The sequence below is a fragment of the Hermetia illucens genome, chromosome 4 (genome assembly GCF_905115235.1).
Source record: "Hermetia illucens chromosome 4, iHerIll2.2.curated.20191125, whole genome shotgun sequence".
NCBI lineage: Eukaryota > Metazoa > Arthropoda > Insecta > Diptera > Stratiomyidae > Hermetia > Hermetia illucens.
Window position 1 is genome coordinate 48178680 of NC_051852.1, and position 25503 is coordinate 48204182.

Consider the following 25503-nt stretch of genomic DNA (forward strand, 5'->3'; position numbering starts at 1 on the left):
CGCAGAACACGACATGGCGGCGAATTATATTGAGCATAAATTCGACCATACTTTGACCCAAAGCTTGGTCAGAACTGAACATATATATATATTTTTTTAAGGATTTCGAGGTCCTAAGTCCACGTCCACTTGATGTCGGACCGGATCAATTAAATCCGCTGGGCTTGATGGTCTCCCGGCAGAATTATTTATCGCTGCACCTGTTGCTTCCAATTGTCCTGGGAATCCAAGACTCTTAAAGAGCAGAACAGTGCGCGAAATTTAGATCTTCGCTTCACCTTCTCTTCATCGATTTCGAGAAAGATTTCGGCAACGTAAACAGGGAGTATATCTGGAGAGGGACACGCAGGAGGAGCATTACACAGAAACTAATAGTTATTATAACAGCTACAAATATCGCGTGCTGCACCGTGGTAAAATCTAAGTCATTCCACTCTCCCAATCTGCATTAACAGGCAGATCGTAGATCAATTTCTATATCTAGGAAGCTATTCTCCCGACGGTAACACCGAACTGAATGTCGTTCGACGCATTAACAGTACTAGATCCGCTTTCGCTCCCTTGTCTAAAATCTAGAAAGACAGTTATCTTGGCACCAAGACCAAACTGAGACCGCTCTCCAATAATTTTGTATCATATCGAACATGACTGTTACTCAAAAGCCCTAAATCTTCGAGAACACCTGCCCGGGACGTATCATCGCAATACGCTAGCCTGACACTATCTCAAACGAAGAACTTGGTCGCCGTTCAAGCCAGTCACACGCACGCGATGTGATCGGAAAGTGGAGGTGACAGTGGCTAGGTCACACGTTAAGGTTACGAAAAGCAGTGGAACCCACTGCCACAAGATGGCCGACGAGTGGGTCGCCCCAAGAACACTTGGCCTAGAATAGTAGAGAAGGAGTTTGGGCATATGGGGAAGTCCTAGAGGAACTAAAGTGCATTTCAGTAAATCGTGAACAATGGCGGGTAGGTGTCATTGACGCGCTTTTATTCGCCAAGGGGCATATGTAACCGTATATATGTTTTCAAAAAACCACTGCAAAACCCACGTTCGCAAGCATGAGACCAGCTGAAGTGTTCATCATCAAATAGCTCTGTCCCTTAAAATTGCGTTTGCTTCTTTCCCAACAAGACACCTGATTTCAGATTTTGGACTAGATCCCTCATTTCTTGCGTCAGTGGAGATCACAGGGAATCTACTGTAGATACACAAAGGTAATTACCATCTATCACCTCTTATTATTAACCTGTAAGGTTAATAATAAGCAGCTAAGTCCTTAGCAAAGAATTGTTCCCACAAGGTGGCTGCTCACAACCTAGATATAAGGAGACAGGCTAGTCCCCTAACATGATCCAACACGCATATTTTCTTAAACTGGACCAATACTCTTATACCGGAAAAATATAAAGGCCATCCTGCAACTTTGCCAGCCTTTCGGTGAGGAAGAAATAAGAGTAATCTGACTAACCTGAATGCTTTTAAACATAAGTGTAGATATAACAAGCTGATGCGAAATCGCCGCTAACGAAACAGTTCATTTCACAATGGGGCTACCACCTTTTTCCCACTTTCCACGGAGGGCTCCGTTTCTTTGTGTCCGTTTTCTCTTCTCTTCCGCTGCCATCTGGTAGGAGCCTCTCAAGGTGCACGGTGTCTGCATGGATTCGCTTCCAGTTTTCATAGTAGAGACTGCAAAAAAGGTTTCGACAAGCAACATTTACCCTGTAGCCCCCCTTTTGTGATTAAGGATTCTTCTGCCGTGTCGCCCTCTCGTGATTTCTGGAAAATTTAGACAACAATACTACAAGCTGCCCGCAGCAGGATTGCTATTTTCTTAAATTATTAAGATTTCTGTATACTCGTTTTCGGGTACAAAGATACTTGGCCCCAGCCGCAAAAAACTCAGAACGGCTGGTTTGACGATGAATGTAAGCTAGCAACGGAACGGAAGAATGCTGCATACCGAATAACGTTGCATTCCCAAAGAACGCGGGCACGCACAGAGACTTATCACGAACTCCGTCGAGCGGAAAAGCGATTTCACAGACGGAAAAAGGAAGCCTGGGAGAACCAACAGGCCTGTCAACTTGGAAAGTACAGGGAGCAACCGCACCAGGCGCGCAAGTTTTACCAACAAGTCTGCAGGATGAAGCCTGATACACCTCGATGCTCATCCGGCCGAGACAAAGAGGGAAATCTGATTTCCGACAGAATGGGCATATTGGAGCGATGGGTTGAGTATTTTAATAAACTGCTTAACAACCAAAATATTGGGGAGTTGGAGACCACGCCAACTGAAGACGATGGACAAATATTGCCACCACCAAGTATAGGAGAAACAGTCCGTGCAATTCATCGGCTTAAAAATCATAAGTCGCCAGGAGCCGATGGAATTACAGCCGAATTATTTAAATATGGAGGCGATCAGTTACACCAAGTGATTCATCAACTCGTGCTCAAGGTATGGGACAGCGAATCAATGCCTGACGATTGGCAACGACGCATTATCTGTCTCATACATAAAAAGGGAGGTATCACACAGTGCAGCAATTATAGAGGTATCACGTTGCTGAGTACCGCTATCTTGCTAGGCCGGATAGCCCCATACGCCCAGAACATCATTGGTCCAGAATTTCTCTCTGCGGCAAGCGATGGAAAAACTGTTGGAATATGGACAACAGTTGCACCATCCATTCATCGACTTTAAAGCCGCCTATGATAGCATAGCCAGGGTAAAACTGTACACGGTCATGAGAGAATTTTGTATCCCGACCAATGTGCGAGGCCAGATAAAAACGGCAGGATCACTCTCAAGACCATTCGACATCAACAACGGTCTACGACAAGGGGATGACCTATCATGCGTCCCCTTTAACCTGGCTCTCGAGAAAATGATCCGTGATGCTGATCCTCTTTAAGTCCACCCAACTACTGGCCTATGCTGACAATATCGACATCATAGGAAGAACCACCCGAGACGTACAAACTGCCTTCATCCAGATCGAGCAGGCGGCGCGAGATCTTGGGCAGCACATCAATGAAGGCAAGACAAAGTATATGGTGGCAACGTCAGCACCAAAACCAACAAACCAGCAACATCAATTCGCACTGGTAAAACGGGAAGAATAAAAATAGGAAACTACAACTTTGAGACCGTTGATAATTTCTCCTATCTAGGGTAGAAAAGCACAACCAATAACAGCTACGATGATGAAATCTGCGCACGGTTGTTGTCAGCCAACAGAGCCTATATCAGCTTAACAAAACTGTTCCGCTTGAAACGTCTCACCATAGGGTCAAAGCTCTTACTGTACAAGGCAATGATATTGCCAGTCCTCATGTATTCCTCGGAGACTTGGGTTCTTAGCAAGAAGAATTGCGAACTCTTGGCCGCGTTCGAGAGAAGAATCCTCCGAAGAATTTTTGGCACCCTACATGAGGATGGACGATTCCGTAGCCTACATAACCACGAAATCTATGAGCGATACCATGACCGTCCGGTTGTGGATAAAAGCCGGGTCACTTAATCCGTATGGATGAGGATGATCCAGCCCGGAGAGTCTATAAGGGCAATATCTATAGTAGAAAAAGAAGACGAGGCAGACCCTGCCTGAGATGGAGCGATCACGTAGGTCAGGACGCCAGACAGCTTTTAGGGATATCGAATTGGTGGACCTCGGCGCAAAACCGGGATGGCTGGAGTTCCTTATGAAGGCAGGCCTAGACCGGATACTGGTTTTTGCGCCGTCGATGATGATGATTGTTGTATAGGTATACTGCAGCCGAGACCAGTGTATAGTATTCCTTCAAAGTAAACCATTTTATATAAATGCACCGTTGTTGATTTCAACTTCAAACTAATCTTCTTTAGAGAGGAAGTCCTAGGCTAATCACTCAGTATTTAGTTATCGTCATATATAAACCAAGGCAAGGGAATTTGGATTAAAATAAAATGAGCACAAATATTATATAAACAAGTCGGGAAACCGGAAGCTGGACGCTTCAGGTACGAAAGGTTTTGTGTATTTCTTAGTACGTAGCACGTAATATATCCATATATTATGTGAGAGTATCCACTTTCGGGTGATATTGACATTCATAGTCTTCAATTTTCAACGAAGCAACAAATTTGAGGTATTATAACTTTGTTAGTAATAGTGCAATTTCCACCAAAGATCATGCTCTATATTATAGCCTATATCATTGCAAAATTTTATGGTACTAGGATGAACTTAAGAGGGGTTCCTAACCAATTACAAAAAATTGTAGTAATATACTATTATTAACTTTATTTAAACAGATATCGGCATGGAAGGTATTTCGGAGCCCAGGTACCATATAGTGGCAGCCTCCTGATTTTTTTCAGATTTTTCGGTTTGGTAGTTTCTGAGAATGGCCCCCTTAAATAAGTGATCACTTTCAACCCCCCGCGCATCCCACCCTTCCAACGAATGTCAAAACTAAGATCGGCTTTGAAAAGTACTAATCGAGACCTTTAATTTGATACCCCACATTACTATATTTGATGAAAAAAAATTTTACACCCTCCTTTTGCATGTATGGGGACCCCCCTTAAATTCGACATAAAAGGATGTAATTCACTGTATACGTGAGCGTTCGCAGTTCCCACCTTTCTACCAAATTTGGTGCCAATCGCTATAACCGTCTCCGAGAAAAATTCGTGTGACGAACAGACAAACAGACGAGCAGACAGGCAGATAGACAGACAAATGCATTCAACACTGCAAAGTGGACGAAAATCGTAGAGGCTCTAACCAAACTACAGACTCCAAAGTACATTGCACGCATCGTTGTTGCATTTCTTCTTGGAAGAAGATTATATTGCGACTCGGACGATGGAAAGAAATGATTCCCAATGACGTGCGGCGTACCACAGGGGTCTGTCTTAGGTCCCTTACTGCGGTTAATTATATACAATGGAGTGCTGACGCTACGCCTTCCTAACGGCGTGACAACTATTGGCTTTGCGGACGATATCGGGGTAACAATAGTGGCAAAACGCTTAGACGAGATCGAAATCTATGCAAATGAAGCGATATGGGAGATCAATTCCTGGTTAAAAAAGTCCGGTCTATCACTTGCTGAACATAAAGCGGAACTAGTGTTAATCAGCAAAAGAAGGAAAGACACGACCGTGAAAATTAAAGTTGGTAAAAAAACAATTTACTCCCAAGAGTCGCTTAAATATTTGGGAGTAATGATTGACAAAAGACTCAACTTTAAAAAACACATTGAGTGCTCTGCAACTAAAGCATCTTCCATCGCTGTAACGATCTCGAGGATACTACCGAACATTGGTGGACCAAAACAAAGTCGACGTCGTCTTATTTCAAGGGTAGTTAATTCCCTGCTACTCTACGCAGCTCCAGTTTGGGCAACCGTTCTGGAAAACAAATCAAACTGCGGGAATTCATCGCAAACTGGCAAAAGAGATGGAACGAGGCACAAACTGGCCGTTGGACCTACCGTATCATTCCACACATTCGAAGATGGATGGAAAGGAATCACGGGGAACTAAGCTACGAGCTAACACAGTTTTTAAGTGGACATGGAGGTTATCGGGCTTATCTTTATCGATTTGGACACGACGAGTCACCATGGTGCCCAAGATGTGGTAACGTGGCTGAGAATGCGGAGCATGTTGTATTTGAGTGCCCAAGATTTACAGCACACCGAACTAGGCTGGAGGCGATCGCAGACAGGCGCTTGACACCTGGAAATATAGTGGAGTTTATGTTGGAATCAACGGAGGCTTGGATTCATCAACAGCTAAGGCATGAAGGACTGCGAAGAAAGCAAGAAAGGGAGCGAACAATAATGCGCCGTAGTTAAGAACTGATGCAGCCCCACGATGCAAGAAGAAGGAGGTGGTTTTAGTGAGTAGAAATCTCACATAGCTGTATGGCAGGAGCCAGCAGTAGGTTTTAAACCTTTCCACCTTCCAACGATGTAAAAAAAAAAAAAAAGACAGACAGACAGACAGACAGTAAACCGATTTTAATAAGGTTTTGTGTTTACACAAAACCTTAAAAAAGCGTACAAAAGCATACTCAGAAGAGTGGAATTGTCTTGCTGGTAACTGGGACGTCATCGAGCTTCTATGGATCCATTTTACTGCAGTGAAATTATTGACTGCACTTCAAAAGTAATTGTTAAATTTTCGCTAAATGTAGAAAAGTTCAAAATTTAGATAGATACTCACTAATTACATTAATCAAAATTTCTTTTTTTTTCTGCTGTTTTAAATGAAAATTAAATCAGAAATTAAATTTATAGCACTATCAAGTAAGATATTGTATGCAGCCAAGAATGGCAGCTAAATAAAGCATTCAGTATCAAGTTTCAATAATTTGTGATATCTAATTATTTCACAGAATCAAACTAATTCTCCACTCCGATATGTTCCAACCTCTTAAAAAAAACTCTTGTCGAACGGAAGTGGTTGAACTTTTCGAACCGTTTGGAAGAATAGAAAAATGCTGGGATTTTTTGCTCATTTGATAAATCACTTTATCATGGAAGCCTGTCGACTTAATCACATCCTCTTGGCTTCCAATCGTTTTAATTTCCATCTTATTAAGCCAATCAAATCACCAAATGTTCTGTAGATTTCAACTCCTCTTGGAATATAATCCGCTGTTGTAGCATCTTTTGATGAGCAATGATAAGCGGGTGTTATTATTTTGATTTGATCATCGATTTAGACGAAATTCGTGATGGACTTATTGGTTACAAGCAATAAATCAAGGGCGGAGTGTTATTTTTAGCTTTTCTGATTGGGAATTTTTAGCTTTTCTGATAGGGAATTTTTCATTTTGAGCATAAAACCTACATATGAGTACTCGAAAAGAAAATCAATCCCCCAAACTCTATCCTATATGAATTTTCAGCAATAATTTGTAAGGGTTACAAAATCTCCAGTCGGGACTACTAGTGAAAAGATACCATGAGAAAAATTCACTACTTTTAAGCACAATTTGATATTCCCTGTCTTCGATCTGTAATGGTCCAGCAGCTCTTATAAATCTTTGAAACTTCACAACATAAACCTCCCCTGCTATGGGAAATAATTCAAACTTAGAGAATAAATTATTATTCAGATACTAGTGTTCCAGGGGGGATTTCATGAATTCACTCCTTTCCACCAAGGGGAGTACATTAACTCCTTTGGATGATATATGGATATTATCAAGCGTAAGAAATTTTAATTGGCCGCTGTTTTCGGTGGGCTCAAATAAACCATATATGTACATACAAGTAAGATGCGATACCAGAGCCTATACGTAACATACATTTATCCCAAACCCTCCCCAGGAGGCATCACTTAACCCAAAGACGCAAATTTATCCATGGAGCCTGTAGTGAAAATCAGCTATGTGTGCTCTCTAATATGAGTTGCTTATTTATGACCACTTTCATGGATCAGCCGCCAAACTTCCAAACCGTGGAGTTGTCTCCCGGGCAGCTCCTCTCCTTTGCACTGAGCACCATCATATCGCGTTCATCCTCAATTTTCGTTCTCGTGAAAATTTCAGCAGTGAAATGGACCAACCAATAGCAAAGTAATGGCCACAGAATATATACGACGACAACGACAGCCGACGTGCGTGGTACCTTAAGCATGCATGATAATATATCTAGTAAATTATCCTGAAAGCCCGTTAGTAACACATGGAGTCTATTGTTTTTTCTGGGGCTAGTGCAGGGCACGCGGACGAGGGAGCCGATTATAGGTCTGCAATGCTCACACATGTAGAACAGCCACAGACTACTTTCAACTAAATTCCTCTCGTAGCGAAATCCTTGCAGGACGAAACATTTAATCTGTACATGCGTACATAGTAGTTGGTATTTGATCCATCGTGTAGGCATTTAGAATGGACGATTTCGGTGGTTTTATGGATCTAATGGTTAATTGCTTTCTCGAAGTGAAAAGAAAGGAGTTCATAAATCTCCTCGCCTAAGTAGTCGGAAATAGAAGGATTTATTTGAAACTAAATGAAAATACTAAAATAAGTGTATAACATAACTGCACTTGAAGGTATTCCCCACAAAGGGAAAATGTCCATAGTTCTAACAGCATTGTAGTCTTATGTATATATATACATTTTTTGTGGAGACTGAAAAAAAGGGTTGTTCATAGTACATGAATTGCGCCTGTAATGACTTGATAAACACAGATAACTCAATATTCAATAATGAGGATTTAACTTTCGCATGAAGACGCTGCAGTTAAATCGATTTTCAGGCAATATTTCTGATTGCAACGTCCAACGAACATAAGAGCCCATCCCATCTTAGATAGTCAGAAGGCTCCTGGACAGAATCTTCTGGTGAAAACTTGGAGTTGCTGGTTCAGATGCATTTTCCCGCAAGCGAGGAGGACTGCGAGTCAGAGCCTTACTTTGAGGGTTTGCGGCCATTCCAGCCGGGCAATTGCCGAGGATAATATCGGCTGGGTTATAAACAGCTTTTCTAAACAGCAGGAAAGGGTTGTGCCGTGGCTTGTCGAGATTTACCGGAGCTGCATGAAATACGCGCACGACTGGTTTTCATATCGAAAGCGGGCAGGTGCGGCCATGAGCCCGCGAAGGATTTCGACCAATCAACCTCACCTCCTTCGCGGTGAAGACCCTAGAGCGCGTCCTGGACATCCACTTAAAGACGATTATGGAGAGAACGCAGTATGCCTACCTCAAAGGAAAATCCACAGAAACCGCCTCCCCACAAGCTAATTGGCACGGCGGTCACTGCAGTACAAGTAGTATACCCAAACTGCTTTCTTGGATATAGAGGGAGCTTTCAACAGCGTTAGTACCAACGCCATCAAGGAAGCCTTGACCAGTATTGGATTGGAGGGATATCTAACGCATTGGATTATAACCATGCTAAGTACCAGAATAATCCTGTCGGATCTGAGAAGCATCCACTTGACCAGAGCTGGGTAGCGCCATCTTACTGGTGCTCTTGTTAATAGTAATGGACGAAATTTTACGAATATTGGACAGCAGCCGGGTGAAGGCAGTATGCCGACGACTTGGTGATATTAATGTCAGGAATGTTTCCGTCCATTATGAGCGACATCATGGAAGGAGAGTTGCGAAAACTATGCCTGTGGGCCGCAAGATGCGAACTCGGCATAAACCCAACCAAAACGGAACTGATGCTATTCACCACGAAGGATACCTGTATTCTACCTAACACGGCTGAATAAAAAAAGATTGATTCTCTCCACCAATGTTAATTATCTGGGTGTAATTCTGGATCCAAAATTAAATTAGAGATTGAGCATAGAACTGAAGGTCAAGAAGGCCTGTATAGCTTTCTATGCCTGCAAGAGAATATTTTCAAAGAATGGGATCTTCGCCGAGGGTGGTACAACTAATCCAAACGTACGGCTCTATTGGAATGTAGCAGCCTATGAGCAAAAAATACAATAGAACGGAGCTTAATAGGATCCAATGCACTGCGTGTGCAGATGCTACTGGGGCTCTGCAGTTCTGCTCGGCAGATGCTCTCAATGTACTCCCACATCTCCTCTCCCTAGACCTCCACATTAAATACGTTGTAGCGTGAAGTGCCGTCAGACTACGTCAGTCCGGATGCTGGGCATTGAAGTCCTACGAACACAGTAACCTGCTAGACGAAGTACCTCGGGAAATCTGGGCATTCCCCACGGACTATGTCAGACACAAGCTGAACTTCACGAGAAACCTTGCTGTGGATTTTCCAACCAGCGCAAAGTGAAATACCGGCGGGTGTTGCAAAGTTATAACACAGTATTCTTTACCGCTGGATCAAAGATGGTCTGGGGGGTCCTAGTCGTATGGTCTCCCAGGCTTCGCCAGTGTATTCCAAGCGGAAGTACCGACGATACTGGAAGTCTGTCGATGGCTGAAGCATGATCCAGGAGAAACTTCAAAATATATACTGTTCGAAGGAAAGAAAGTAAATGAGAGGCATACTGCTGCTGTCCGGATTGAGTGGTTAGAGCACAACGCTGTCGTACGGAAGATCGCGGTTCAAATCTCATGGTAACAGTGGAATTTGTACCGTGATTTGACGTCGGATGCCAGTCGACTCAGCTGCGAATGAGTAGTCAGGGTAATAAACTCGGGCGAGCGCAATAGTGTATAGTGTACCATAGTACTATAGTACTACATAGTACTATAGTGTACCGTTACGGTCTTGAGTGAAGTGCTCTAACACACTTCAAGACCCTGATCCAATTGGATTTGTGCGCCATTATTATTATACTGCTGGAAGTGCAGTACCCAGAACTTGAGAAATGAAGTTAATGAAAATCAACCTCAATAATTTGCATATGAGACAACTTGGTAATCGGGAATGGAAATGCCATAATAAATAAATCCGACAAAAGACTTGGCTGTAATGTTGAGCAACATTATGGAATTATGGAATATGTATAGTAATCGGGAAGGCAAGATTGTGAATCCGACCTCCATCACCATTATACTGAGTTATAACGTGTTGCGCCCACGGCGATTACCAGTTAATTATCTCCGAATGGGAAAGAAAGTAAAAGGCTGCCCAAAACTGAAACAAGTCGAAATACCGGAAGCTCGATGCTTCGGGTATGAAGCTTCATCTAGTGTGAAAAATTTCAAACCCAGTTTTTCCATTCGTACCTAGTTCAACATTCAAAATATTACTTGATATATTCAACTCTGTCGTTCATATGAGTTCATTTTATGTGATGATAACGTCATACATATCATCGATTACGATAAATCCACGTGAAATACAAAACTTTGACCTCCTACAGCTTTGTTAATAATAATTCAACTTGCCTCAAACTTTCCAGAATTGTATATTATATTATAACGGTACCCATACTTTTACAATGAACTTAAGGGAGTTTTCGGGTAAATTTCTAAAATATGTCTTTCGCTATAATATTATTAATTAAATTTATTATTTACGATCCTCTTCAAATCCCCCCAACTGCTGGCCTATGCTGGCGATATCGACATCATGGGAAGAACGACCCGAGACGTACAAACTGCCTTCATCCAGATCGAGCAGGCGGTGATTGACGCGAGATCTTGGGCTGCACATCGATAAAGGCAAGACAAAGTATGATATATGGTGGCAATGTCAGCACCAAAAACCAACAACATCAAACCGCACTGGTCAAATGGGAAGAATAAAGATAGGAGAATATAACTTTGAGACCGTTAATAATTTCTCCTATCTAGGGTCGAAAATCACAACCGATAACAGCTACGATGATGAAATCCGCCCACGGTTGGTGGCAGCCAACAGAGCCTATTTCAGCTCACAAAAACTGTTCCGCTCAAAACGTTTCACCATAAGGTCAAAGCTCTTACTGTACAAGACTATGCTCCTGCCAGTACTCATGTATTGCTCAGAGACTTGGGTTCTTAGCAAAAAAAAATGGGAACTCTTGGCCGCGTTCGAGAGAAGAATCCTCCGCAAAATGATTGCCCCCCTACATGAGGATAGACGATTCCGTAACCTACATAACGACGAAATCTATGAGCGATACCATGACCGTCCGATTGTGGATAAAATCCGGCTCAACAGGTTGCGGTGGGCAGGTCACCGTAATCGGTATGGCTGAGGATTATTCAACCCGGGGAGTATATAAAGGCAATATCTATGGTAGAAAAAGAAGACGAGGCAGACCCTTCCTGAGATGGAGCGATGGCGTAGGTCAGGACGTTAGACAGCTTTTAGGAATATCGAATTGGTAGACCTCGGCGCAAAATCGGGTTGTCTGGTGTTCCTTACTAAGCCAGGCCTAGACCGGATACAAAAAAGAAGCGGTTGTTACGTCGCTGATGACGATGGAGTTTTTAACTTCATATAAGTACAATTTGTTTTGTAACCCTTACCAACGGCATCATTGCTGTTATCCGCTGAATAAAATATTGGAGGTTAAGTACATCATTGTATATGGTGTTTTAAAACAGTGAGGCGAGGAGAGAGCAGAATTGGGTACCCAAGATGTCAATATACTCTTTAAGTCCATCATTCGGGTAACAAAATTCCAAACGAGAATATCAATACATGCTGGTGACCTTCCAATCCTATTCCAATTGGCTCAATTTGATACATTCCTCCTATCCAAACATTTTCAACTAATCTGGTAACAAAAATGGTTTTAATAGTGAGATCGATTTAGGGAAACTAGATCGCCAATCTGAGCGGCTCCCAAATAATCAACAACTCAGTCTGTTCCAGCGCTTCCATTATAGTGCCTAAACAATGTATGGGCCAATCAGAAAATATTCCCCTGAAGGTTTCCAAGATTTGCGTACCAACACGAACCTTCGCCACTCGTATGCCATGTATGATCTGCAGAAGTCAGCAAACGTATCAGGTGAGCTTGAAGACTTTATTAAAGAATAACCTCTGAATGATTTTCAACAGGAGATTAGTGCATGAGGTCCGCCAGAATATCTGAATCTTGAGTGAGGATAGAAATGTTTGGCCTAACAACCTCCCAATTTCGAAACTTTACTGTTAATGAAACGTCAACAACGCCTCGGATAGGAACTGATCTCATGTCGAAGACTTTTTGTTGAAGGTTTCTGAAATTTGCGCACGATTATCGACAACCATATCGAGAATTTCCAGAATGTTCACTTTCTTCAACTCAACGATATAAGGTAGACATACAAGGCTTAAGCGAAGTAAGATAGTGAGACTCTGGAGAGTATTCCTCTCGCTCTTGCGGCAACGCGCTTTTCTACTTTCAAAAGGCAAGTGGTAGCAAACGCGAATTCGGTGTCGAGTTATTTGCTGACGGCTATGGCAAGGTGCGTTTCTTGATCTACGAGCCAGCTTCTGATGGTCGCTTACTTTCGCTTCGGTGTTGTGTCCGCACTTTTCGCAGGGCTGGAGAGCTGCAACCTCCGCAGTTCAACATCAACCGGTTATATGACCCAATTGTCACTCGACTGTGGGTGGGGCAACTATACGCTACCCACCTTAGCAGGGATGGAAACCCAGCTGGCGCAGTCAAGTATTTACGAGTACATTTCGACTCCAAGTTAACCATATCCCGGAACAATATCAGAAATCCTGCAGATTGCTATGGTGCTGTAGGACTGCGATAGGTAAGACTTTCACCAAATCACCTATAATAAAACCCATTTTGATGTATGCATAAATCGTCTGGTGGTCGAAACTGAACGTTGCTAACAGCCCAAGTATTACTGGAGCAATGGGTACGCCGACTGCGGTACTTGAAGCTATCCTAAATCTACATGGAGGGGTGGCATCATTCGTATCTGTTCCGACAGTCGGGCAGCATTATTAGCACTAAACAGCAACGACAATCAGGTCAGTTGGCGTGTAGTTGTCATCAGGTGCTGCTGAAACTTGGCTGACTGAACGAAACATTCTGGATGTAGGTGCCGCGGCACTCAAACATCGCTGGTAATGAGGAGGCTGACAGACTGGCTCGCCGGGGGTCGGGATTCACATTGGTGGGGTCAGAACAAGCTTTTGGCATCCGGCTATCCACTGTCAAGTCTATCCTGAAGGGTGAAATTTCAAGGATTCACGCAGCCGAGTGAAGAAACTTGAACTCTTGCAAGCGGGCGAGAATCCTTGTGAAAAAACCTGGGATTGCCAGAGCGGCAGTTTTGTTGTCCCTTAAGAAGTGGGACATGAAAACCCTAGTAGGGCTTTTAACAGTACACTGCTCCTTAAGCTACCATATGGAAAAGATTGGAGTGGTGGTTTCGGCTATGTGTAGCCAATGTGAGAAGGAAGTACAATGGGCCTAACAATGGCCTGAATGCTCGGAGCCGCGACTCCCCCAATAAACTAAACTAAACTAAATTAAGTTATCAGTGACCTATTACACTAACGTTACCAATTAAAATTTTCGGTCATTTTGTCATTCTACAAAGTGCGAAATTGGTAGTTTATGTTGAAAATATGGAAATGTACCTGGCTGAACTGTCATGGCATATTCAAACGTTTGTGGCGAACAATTGATTGCAACAGCAAAGGAGAACCTAGATCCTAGAATCTCCATACGTTGTAGGATTGCTTTTGATAATATAACTAATACAGCAGACATGGAAATACCGTCCCAATTGGGGTACTCCAGACGGAATTTTAATGATTATTGTTATCATCTATTCCGTGGAAAAGCCTCCACCGGATTTGCTTCAAGTTTGTTCTTACAGATTCCAGAAATTTAAGCCCTCAACATCCTCACCAGCAACCGTCTTTTTGGTAAGATGTGCGTTAGTATAATTCTCTTCCAATAATTAATATAACGGCGATTAACGCCAATGTCACAAATTGAATGTGAAGATCCGAAACATGAACTTTTCCAATGTCTGAAACTTATTAGGAAGGGGAAACAAGAGTCGATGACGGGATAACTACAAGCATGGAACCCAATACTTATTCCATATTTGCTTATTTAGCAAGAAGAACGGCACGTAATACCTTGGCCTGCATGCATATATCCAGAAGAATGGCTGAAGGATAGTATGTGGAGTCGCCAAATCTCCCATCAGGCGCGTCCCGTCGTGCGAATAAGGGAATGCTCATTGGATATGCTATGGCCATCTTAGGCAGGTGGGAACAAAACGCTTGCGCGTGCGTAAAAATTGGCTGTGGGAAGGATACCCAGAAACCAAACACGGATGAGCAAAAGGGGAATAAGTTACGGTACAGGGCTTTGGAAACCTAGTACCAACGGTTTTTGAGTCTGGGCAAGCGAACTCCCGGCCGTCGTTATCCAACGACCGCGATGCCTCAGTACTGGGAACCTTGGATACTGTATTATTTAATATTACGAGGGTACGAGAGGGGCTAGAACTGACTGCATTGAAGAATCCGTTCAAAAGAAGTTCGATTCTTCTCAGATCCCCGCCTATGCGGGCGCAAGGTCCCGTGATCGAAAAAGCTACCCGCGGGAGGAAGTATGTAGCAGGAGCATACAATGAGGAAGAAGTCTTAATGTCGAACTACCCGACCAATGTTGGAGACAACGACCAATCGAGAGCTACCTTTATCGCACAGGGTAAATAAAATCATGAAACTGTGTGAATTTTTAAAGGAGCGCCAGAATATTCACCAAAATATAAAGCCCATGATAAGAGGCATCCGTTTGGCGTATGGTAAGGCTCTAAATAAAAGAGGGGTGAATGCATTGAACGAGAAAATGAGCACTTGTGAGACGACAAAGGTAACACCTGTTCAAAATAAGAAAGAGGAGAAACTGGAGAAGAGGCTGCACGAAAGGTTGAACGAATCAATAGGCCAGCAAATACCGAAAAGGAAAAAGGATTCAACCCCCAAAAAAGCGGAGCTGGGAAAAAGGAGTGGACTCTCAAAGTGGAAGTGGAATGAGTTTGGGAAACAATGTCAGCGACATTAAACGGTCCCAGAAAAGAGACGTTGGGGCCAAGGAGATACCCGCGGACAAACTCTTGAGCAGGAATCCGATATAAGGGCTAGTAGGTCAGAGATCACTATAATTTACGAAGATATGGATGAGATCACCACAAAAGAGAAGGCTGGCTGGAGGCTGGAGAAGCAGTTCGATCTTACCGGACTTCAAGAGCTAGCGGTGAAAACGCCAGTCCAAATAACACGTCACGGCATTGCAGGATATGAGTTGACGGCCGCATCAACAAGGACTGTGGAGCTGAGCCAAACTGCTTATTATGGAAAGGGAAGGAGAATACTGCAGCAGTATTAGGTGCCCGGAATACAGGAAGAAATCGAACATGAGGTTGATATAAATCAATTTTACTACTACTGCCAGGTGGCGAAGGGACCTACTCTCGCAACCCCTCAGTGAGAAAAACATCGATGTGGCCATAATTAGTGAGTCATATCGAAACCGCGGTGAAGGGTCAAAGACCAGCACTATGGGTTTGCAGAGAACAACCCTTTCAGGAGGTAATCCGAGTGATTAAAGGTGTTTACATCTACAACTGCCCAGCACTACACTTGTCGAGTACGAGCAGATACTGAGCGTTTTGGTATTGGATGGAAAAGAACCTTGAAGCCTGCGATTTTAGTGCATAGGCTCTTGAATGTGGAGCCGGATATCGATTATGAATGGACGTGTTCTGCTCGAAACATTCGCGGAGCGAGACGTGGTACTCAAAAATGTTGGGGCCTGAAACACTTTCAGGAGAAAAGGCCTATGGTTTATAGTAGACCTGATATACGTTAGCACCACTTTAGCCAGTAGAGTCGTTCAGTGAGGACTATATTCCGTGACCACCAAGCAATCTGCATGGAAATGAAGGGCGAATCAACCTAGAAAAAGAACTCTCATAGAATTCCGGCTGATTTATTCGGCACACGTTTTGGACGGCGCTCAAACTCAACATATTCCTGGATAGTACGGCCACAAAAAAGTCACCAAAATTACCGGATGTGTGAGGGAAGCATGCGATCCTACTATGTCCAGAAGGACATTGTTCCCCAGTAGGCAATCCAACTGACGGAGCAATGAAATCGTAAGTTTGAGGGTCGCATGTTTCCGGCTAAGGAAGTTGTACCAAAGTTTCAGGGGAAGTCTTGTAGCGACGGTCGAAAAGAGATACACAGCCAACTGTAGAGCCATTTAAAGGAAGCCATTCGCAGGAATAAAAAGAACTGCTTCTGACAGCTGTGCGTCCATGCCAATATAAACTTCTAGGGTAGCCTACCCGCGCCCCTTGAAAGAGATTATTACCAAGCTTTTTCCTCAGGACGAAACAAACAGAAGGCGAACGGTTGTCCAGCTCAACGACGGCATAATACCTCCAGTAACTGCGGGAAATATGTGGTAGGAGCAGCGACAAGAAGGGCCCTGGTTTGAATGACACTCCTTACCGAACTTTGAGGCTGGCATTGAAGACTAGGCGAGACCTTTCCGATAACCCAAAACAAAAGTTGGTATTACTTCCTAAACCTAACAAGCCATCTGAAGATCCAGCACCATACCGCCCTATCTGCCTGCTGGATACAATGGGGAAAATGATCTAGAATAGACTACTGTCCATCGTCGAAAACACCAATAGCTTGTCGGACCCCCAGTTAGTTTTTGGGTGTGGCCACTCTACGGGGACTATAATAAGTATGGACGTGAATCTGGCAAAAGGCGCACTAATTTCTGGCAGTTACTGTGCCATGTTGGCATTGGATGCCACCTGGAAAAAAATTAAAGGAGCGTTGGCTGATGAAGATATTCCCAGGTATTTAGCGTATCTGGTTGAAAATTACCTCTCAGAGAGCACTGTTCAATACGAGACGGATCAGAGCCCCAAAAAGTAGTTTGTCACAGCGAAGGTACAACAAAAATCGGTACTGGGTCCCCTATTGTGAAATATCATGTATAATGAGGTGTTTGCTCTTCCCTCCCAGAGGGGGCTACGATTATCGGTTTTGCAGATGATCTAGCTGTGGTTGTTACATCAAAGCACCCACGCGATGTGGAGGTCTATGCAACGAAAACAGTGGGAACGGTAAAATTCTCAGTGTAGACGGGGTGAGCTTGGCGGACGCCAAAACAGAAGCGGTCTTAATAAGGAATCATAGGAAAAAGGACAGTGTGAAAGTGTAAGTCGCTGGATATACGGTCGTGTCGAAGCCGACTATCTAATACATACCTGAAAGTGATGTCAAACTCAGCTTCAGATTATGAATGAAAAAAGGCAGCCAATGCCACCGCGGCGTCTTTAAAAATATGGCCGAATATTGGCCGGGCGAAGGTTGCCTATATGTATATGGTGGAATCCATCCTGCTCTATTCACCTGCTTGGGTACAGGCGCTTGTAAACTCTCAGAAACGGAAGCAGATAAATTCGGTTTACGGACTGATAGCTTTGAGGGTTTGCAGTACCTTTAGAACCACATCTGATGAAGCAGCAGTGATGGTGGTGGGCATGATCCCAGTCGACATTCTGGCGAAGGAAATGAGTGTGATATACCACACAAGATATATGGAGGGGCACACAGAGCGCAGGGCAAGCTCAGAGTCGAATGATCTCTGGCAACGCAGATGGAGCGAGTCTACGAAGGGTCGGCGGGCGCACAGCGCGTGGTTTGAGCGAAAACATAGGGAGATCAACTACCACAATATCCAATTCCTCACTGGACACGTTGGTTGCTACAGAAAATATCTCCACCACATTGGTTTAGATGATTGACCGAATTATCTTAGATGCGGTGGCATTCCGGAGGATCCAGCGCATGTTATGTTCACTGTCGCAATGGCAACAGATTCGCAATGGAGTGGAAGAATCAGATTCAAGTTTTAAGCAAGAATGCGAGCTCGAAGAACTTAGTTGCGGAGATGTTGAGGTGGAAGAATAACTGGCTAACAGTATTCTCCGCAATCGTGAAAATATAGCAGATGCAGCTGAAGAAGTGAAAAACGAGAAAAGCCGAAAGAAGCGGAAGGGACGAGTGCGTAAAAGCAAACACACCCGCGAAGTAATACCTAAATGATGGTCCCGCAGGGCTGAGTCTGGTAAGCCCGTGGATGCGAATCCCATACGCGCCCACTCTACCCCCGGCGTTTGTGCGGTGGAGCCAGCGCGGACGTGTCTTTTCCATAAAAGAAGCAATATGTATACAAAGAAGAACCAGATTGGTAATTATTCTCCACATCTAAGTAGGTCAGTAGAATTCATTACACTTCATCCACTCTACAGATAATTATGTGGCCAGAATGAGGGAACAGACAGAGTGGTTTAATGTGATAAAACTTCATACCACCGTTTTCAAAGCGAAATCCAGGTTCGCGTTTTACAGTCACCGATAAAAAAACATATGCATTAATTGCCTTATTTTGACCTGGCCAAGAGAAGAGCTAAACCTGCGTGGTTGTGATATAATAATAATCGTTGGCACAACAATCCATATTGGATCAGGGCCTTGAAGTGTGTTAGAGCACTTCATTCAAGACCGTAACGGTACACTACAGTACACTGTAGGAGGCAATGTTATCAGCATTACGCTCGCCCGAGATTATTACCCTGATTTGACTCAGGTACTCATTCACAGCTGAGTCGGCTGGTATCCGGTTGTGATATAACCTCCCATTTTTCAGCAACTGTATTTCCTGAAAAACAACAGATGAACCCTATCCAGAAAATTAGGATAACTACAGCTAATACCTTGACTTCTTATTATTAAAAGTAATTCAAGAAGTTTATAAGTCAAAATCAAAGCCATAGAAAGAAAGTTCGACCCAGGAGTGGTAATGACACAAAAAAGCTGGACCCGGAGTTAAGATTGCGCCAGCTCACTATTATCCCTTTCAAAACTTCTACTTCAGCCCCGGGAGGAATACACCCCCCTTTCGTCAGGCCTGGTCAAGATAGTATCAAATCTAGAAAATGCAGTATTATGTTCCCCATTGCTAGGCATCCCAAACTTTGAATATCGTAACAGGCCAAGGAAATTAAATTCCCGCTAAACTTCTATGCAATTCATGAATGCACGTGACAATCCAATTCCTAATGAATGGGGCACCTTTGGTCCTACGTTCTCTAGGATGTATCTTCTTTGGCACATTACAAATGGATGCGATAATCTATTGATATCAACTTTATGGCGTAGATTATTCAATCCCTAAAAACGTTGCATATTTAATAGTATGTCGATAAAATTAGAAATCCTTTCTCTAAAATTTTAACTTCCTTTAATGGACAAGTTTAGAGATGATGTCTTTCAAGTTGCATTCGCTGTCCATCCCTACATTAGTAGAGATTAAGCAGGAGCGCAGAATTAGCATCTCGACGATACAAGCTACTACACAGTTCATTAGTCTCTTCAAATAGTTTCCCATTAAAAAGGAAAAATAGCGACCTGTGCTCTTTGATAGCCGTCCCTCATTTGCCTAATACTTCCATGTATTTTTAATAAGCCGCCATGCACCTTAGCATGTCTAACTGCCTCTTCAGAGCAAATCCTCGCCTCCAAGGCTCTCAACTCAGGTATCATAAATTCTCAATCCTGTTAAGGGAAGGAAATTCGGAGAAAGTTTCAACGGAAATCTGTTCGGCTTTCAACAGGTAAGAAACAAAAACATGTAAATCAGTTCGTTTTATGGCCGAGTGGCCAGACTACCCGGAAAAGGTAGTTTGCAATTTCTCAAGGTGCATGAGTGGAAACGTTCATTTCAGGGAAATTCACTAATTACTGTGTCTCGGTCTAACGAGTTATTGCAGTCTGGAAAACTCCCTAAATTGAGAGTGGATTAGCAACGTGTTGTAAAAATGGAACTTGGGTATATTGAGGGGTGTTAGTTAATATGGTGCCAGTTTGCAATTAAGCCTGGGATTTCTATTTGCGAAATTTCATGCATTTTACGCATGACCGGAGCTGACTCACCGGAAAATTAGCAATATATGGTTCAAGTTAGATAATCCAAATCCTTAGCTCCGATTTTCGGAATCTAGTAAGTTGGGGTATAATAAGAAATACATTCTGAGTCAAAATCAAATCATTCTAAGTGTAAAGAGATGCCTAACGTCGTCTGAACTTGTTAGTAAATGCTGAGTTCCTGCGTATTGTCTTAGGGCTAGTCTATAGCTAACCACGGAAGAACACTTTAAATATGTAGAGAGTTTGTTTGGAATCGGACATGACCATTCCCAAAATCCTATATACCAACATATTATACTTTGATCTAAGGACACCTCAGCGCGCTGCAACTTTTTCGTATGAGATCAGATATAATACAAATGATCCCTTCTTGGTTCAAATCACTCATCCGAATAATTAGCTTATAATTTTCTTCCGCAACACCAGACAATTTTTGCACAAATACGTCAGGGATTTATTAGAATACTTTCGAAACCAATTCCACCCCAAAGGACAGAAAGTACCTATGAGTCCGAAGCAGGCAAATTTCATAAAATGAGGATATCCATTTCTTGATTTGCAGAAGGTTTTTCAAAGAAAGGAAGCATTGTATTAAAAATTAAGCCCTGCACAATCACCGCCAAGAGCAGATGGGAAGTATTTTGCTATAAATAGAGAGTGGAAAGGGCAGAAAAAACCATTCCAATCCGAAATATAGTCCCGGTTAGTACTAAAATTAAGTAGTAAAGTTTGGTAAACCTTGTGGACTGAGCTCGACCACCACCAAATCGTCTAATTCTCAATCAGTTCCTAGTCAACTTATTTGATTGAAGATACGATTATAACGTGGGTGGATAACATCTGCCTTCTAGCTTGTACGATATATTATCTGATAAGTTTAGCCGTGATCCTGGACGAAACCGATATTCCTCCAAAGTGATGAATACCAAGAAATTATCATATTTAATAGAAAAACATTTGGGTCTTCTTTAATGTGTAAGGTCAGTGAATTGTAAATATTTCATCAACAAGGATTTCAATAAAACTTCTGAATTGGGAGCTTTGTTTGAATGGTAAAGCTAAGTGGTCGAAGCAATAAGAAAAAAAACGTTAGCAAAGTGATCCAAAATATATCCTAAGTTCAACAACAACCGCCTTCTGCTTCCTTCGATATCCACATCATTCAAGCAAACTGAGAGAGTAACGCCACCACAACATTCACACTGATTTATCGCAACAACTTCAAGGACAGAACAACCCATCAAGGATTTGTGTCCACAAACTGGCATACAGCCTTCAGAAGGGCGGGACACCGGATCTTCATCATTTTCTAGGAGCAATATGCACATTCTCAACGCCGAACTGCTACGGTAACAGGATGTAGATCCCGCAATTGTTCTGTTAGAACCAATGGCTCCTATTGAAATGTCATTGTTACGCTGCTGCGCTAAGTTGCGGCGGTGTATGAGGAAAACCCCCAAATGCTTACTACTGGTAGTTCACCAGGATTATACGAATAATCAGAGAATCTGCCAATGTCCTCCCCTCTGAGTTAAATTATAATATGAGGCCAATTAGAACTACACCTACAATAACACACAATACTTCACCTAAAATTCTCCTGAAAACGCCGGGTGCCCTTGGAACCATTTTGCAGGTTAGGTTAAAATTGTCCCCTCTGATTCTTTCTATACGCAAATGTTTTCTCCCAGACCTTACGGCTACGTACCAAGAGCGTCAGCCTATATTTCTGCGCCGCAGAGCCGGATAGACTGCGTTGAACTCATCAGGAGACGTTGCCTGCTATACGTAGGACCCCCAATATTTGCCATTAGCCTACTTAACGCCGAAACTCCCGCTGCTGATTTGATTTACTCAAAAAAACTAATCTTTGAGTCAAGTGTCAATCCAAAGTGTTTAACCGTTGGTTTCGACTCAATTATCGACTCGCCGAACGATATGGGACACAGGGTCGGAATTCTCGTTTTAGTCAGGACGATTACTTCGGTTTTTTTTTCAGTGCAAGGTTGAAACCATGAGCAGTCATCCATTCGCTTACCCGTCGTATCAATATGCCAAGTCTGCATTGCGCCTGTTTGACAGTGCGTCCACTACCAAGTGCCGCGACATCATCTGCATAACCGACCAGGCGCGACTCTTCTAGCATGTCGAGTTTAAGTAGACTATCATAGATAGTGTTCCAGAGGTTCGGCCCTAGGATGGATGCCTGTGCTACCCCCGACGTGACCATCATCCTCCTCTGACCCTCTAGCGTTTTAAAGAGCAGAGAGCTGCTCCTCAGATAGTCCCTCAATATCCGTAAGAGCTAGTTCGGCACGTGTATTGTCTAGTGTGACTAGAATGTCTTTCCATCTTACGGAATTAAAGATGTTTCTGACGTCAAGCGTTACAAGGAGCACCACCCGTCGAATTCGGCGGCTGTATGCCTCGGCTCGACAAACGGCATCCACGACTTGCATGACAATATCAACTATGGACCTCCCTGCTCTAAAACCGGAATGTCGTGGGGATGGCCTCAATCTGGATAGATCGAATCTGCCTACATGCCTTTATGGTACTTATTGACTTATTGGCATATTCTTAAATCAGCAGGAAACAATCAAACCCGCGCCACTTGAAAAACGGACTATTGCAGCATCCTTCAGGGTGAGAAAGAAAAGAATACCATTGCAAACCAAGCGCGATTTACTTGAGAGATAAATTCAGTAAAATGGCTATTCCCTCAACCATAGAATAATCTTAATAAAATCCAATTTGACGCTCCGGTGGGTCATCTCTACATGCTATGATAGGGAAAGTCTTCTGCAAATGATCGCCTCTATCATCTGCTCTGCCATGTATATGAGGTAGATTGTATAGTATGCTAATGTATCTCAGGATAGTTTACTCAGTTTCAGCAACAGATCCCGCCTGTGTCCTCTGTGGTAAAAACGCAGTCCTCATTCTTCTTCCTGTTGCAAACTCTATATTCAGAATCATCTTTGCATTGCTTGAATATGTGACATTTTCCTATTTCCCTGCGCCTCTTGAATTACCGTCCCCATACACTCGAGGAGGGTGATCAGACCCGAATCCTCACAGGAAGTTATTTTGAACCATGGGAACCAGGCTCTCTGAATGCATATGGATATATTTATAGTCGGTCCCATGTGGGAGATTCATGGTGGTTGTGGTTGTGTCCATAACGGGCAGAACTCCTTGTGAGTTCAAGCGACGAGTGCAGTGTACAACTCGGGCGCCGTACCCTTAATTGCAGGAGAAGTTTTAGATAGGCATCGCATCCACTGGAATGGATGTCGAGTATAAATAAATTAATACCAATCCTCCGATTTTGGTCCCAAACCAATCCGTGTCCGAAAAAGACCGTGCGATTATAAAACGACAGTTCAGTCATGAAAGCGGCTCCTGTTGACCTTAGTGGACTAATGGTCACTATCGCTGCAAATATATGCCAACCCAACAACCAGACCGATTCATTTTTCGGGACCGACACCAATACCTAAATTATGGTATATAATTAAAAGGTTTCACCCAAGAACTTCTGATAATCTTAAACTCGTCCTCGACTATTTTATTAACGCCTGTCTGGTTGCACTCATCTAAGACAGAACAAATGAACTGTCCTAAAATGCCCCCAAAATTTTTGCAGATTTCCCCTCAAATTTTTACAGATATAGAACAATAGAAAGAAAGGTATCACGAATTCGGGGTTACTTTTCTTCGTAATTCGACATTCAAGAAGGGCGATGACCCGAATCTTCTTCCTTCGATGTACTAAAGAATATCATCTGACAAGGTGGCAAAAAATTGTTTTGGCGGGCAGGAAGTAGTGGTCTACGGTGATGCAGTGACAGAAGCCAATCTTTTCTAGAAGACTGGGTACAACAAAGCTGCACACATGTCGATTAATTGAATAAATGGATAAATGGGAGAAGTATCCAGTTTAAGCCTGTACAGATACTGACGATATCTTCCATGCCCCATAAGAAACTGGGTAAGATTATAGGTGATCTCACCGTGCCGCCTCTCCAGCCACTCCTTGATGGCAGGGATCTACCAGTGAGTTCACAGAGGCTGCTCAGCGCCCTTGCAATCTATTTACACATCTCTCCCTTTCAGTGTTCTCCACCTGCGATAAGGAAAAGATTAGCTTCGCATTGTATATGTTCGTTATCTCATCAATCGAGATGTGAATCCAAACATCTGAAACAATCTTAAAGGCAAAGCACACCCTTGGGGCTATCCTTCTGAAGACTGCACTTATTTTATTAGCGTTAACTGAAATCTCCAATGCCTCTCCCCAAACCGGGGTCACATAGAGCATGATCGAGCTCACCGCCCTACCTATAAGCAGATTAGAGGTATACCGTAGAACTCCCACGATCGACATCATCCTAGCCAGGGCTACACTTGAGTGGATGCTTCGCCGCAAACATGCTGCATGTGTTGCCTACAACTGAACATCCCGTATATCATCACTCCCAAGAATTTGATATGTAGCTGGTTTGGAAACGATGATAAAATTTCCAATTTGAATGCAAGCATAATTTCTTTTATGATGCTTGATGATGAGGACCGCTTCCGCTTTTTCTCCCGCAAATGTCCGGATAGCTCAGTGGTTAGAGCACTAGGCTGTCATACGGAAGGTCGCGGTTCAAATCTCACTGGTGGCAGTGGAATTTGCATCGTGATTTGACGTCGGATACCAGTCGACTCAGCTGTGAATGAGTACCTGAGTCAAATCAGGGTAATAATCTCGGGCGAGCGCAATGCTGACCACATTGTCTCCTAGTGTACCGTTACGGTCTTGAATGAAGTGCTCTAACACACTTCAAGGCCCTGATCCAATATGGATTGTTGCGCCAACGATTATTATTATTATTAAATGTCAGACCAGAACTCTATACCCAACCCTTAACAGTACTGATTATTTCGTCTGGGTATAACTCAGCATCTTCGAAATGCTTTGCTACCACTACCAGTACTATGTCATCGGCGTAACCCATCATCGTACATCGTTGTACACAAAGAGCCCTGCAGGACACCCAGGGAGACAACGAGCTTCTGGGGTCCGTCATCGGTGTCATACCAGAGCCTCCTTTCTGCTAAATAACTATCGACAATAGC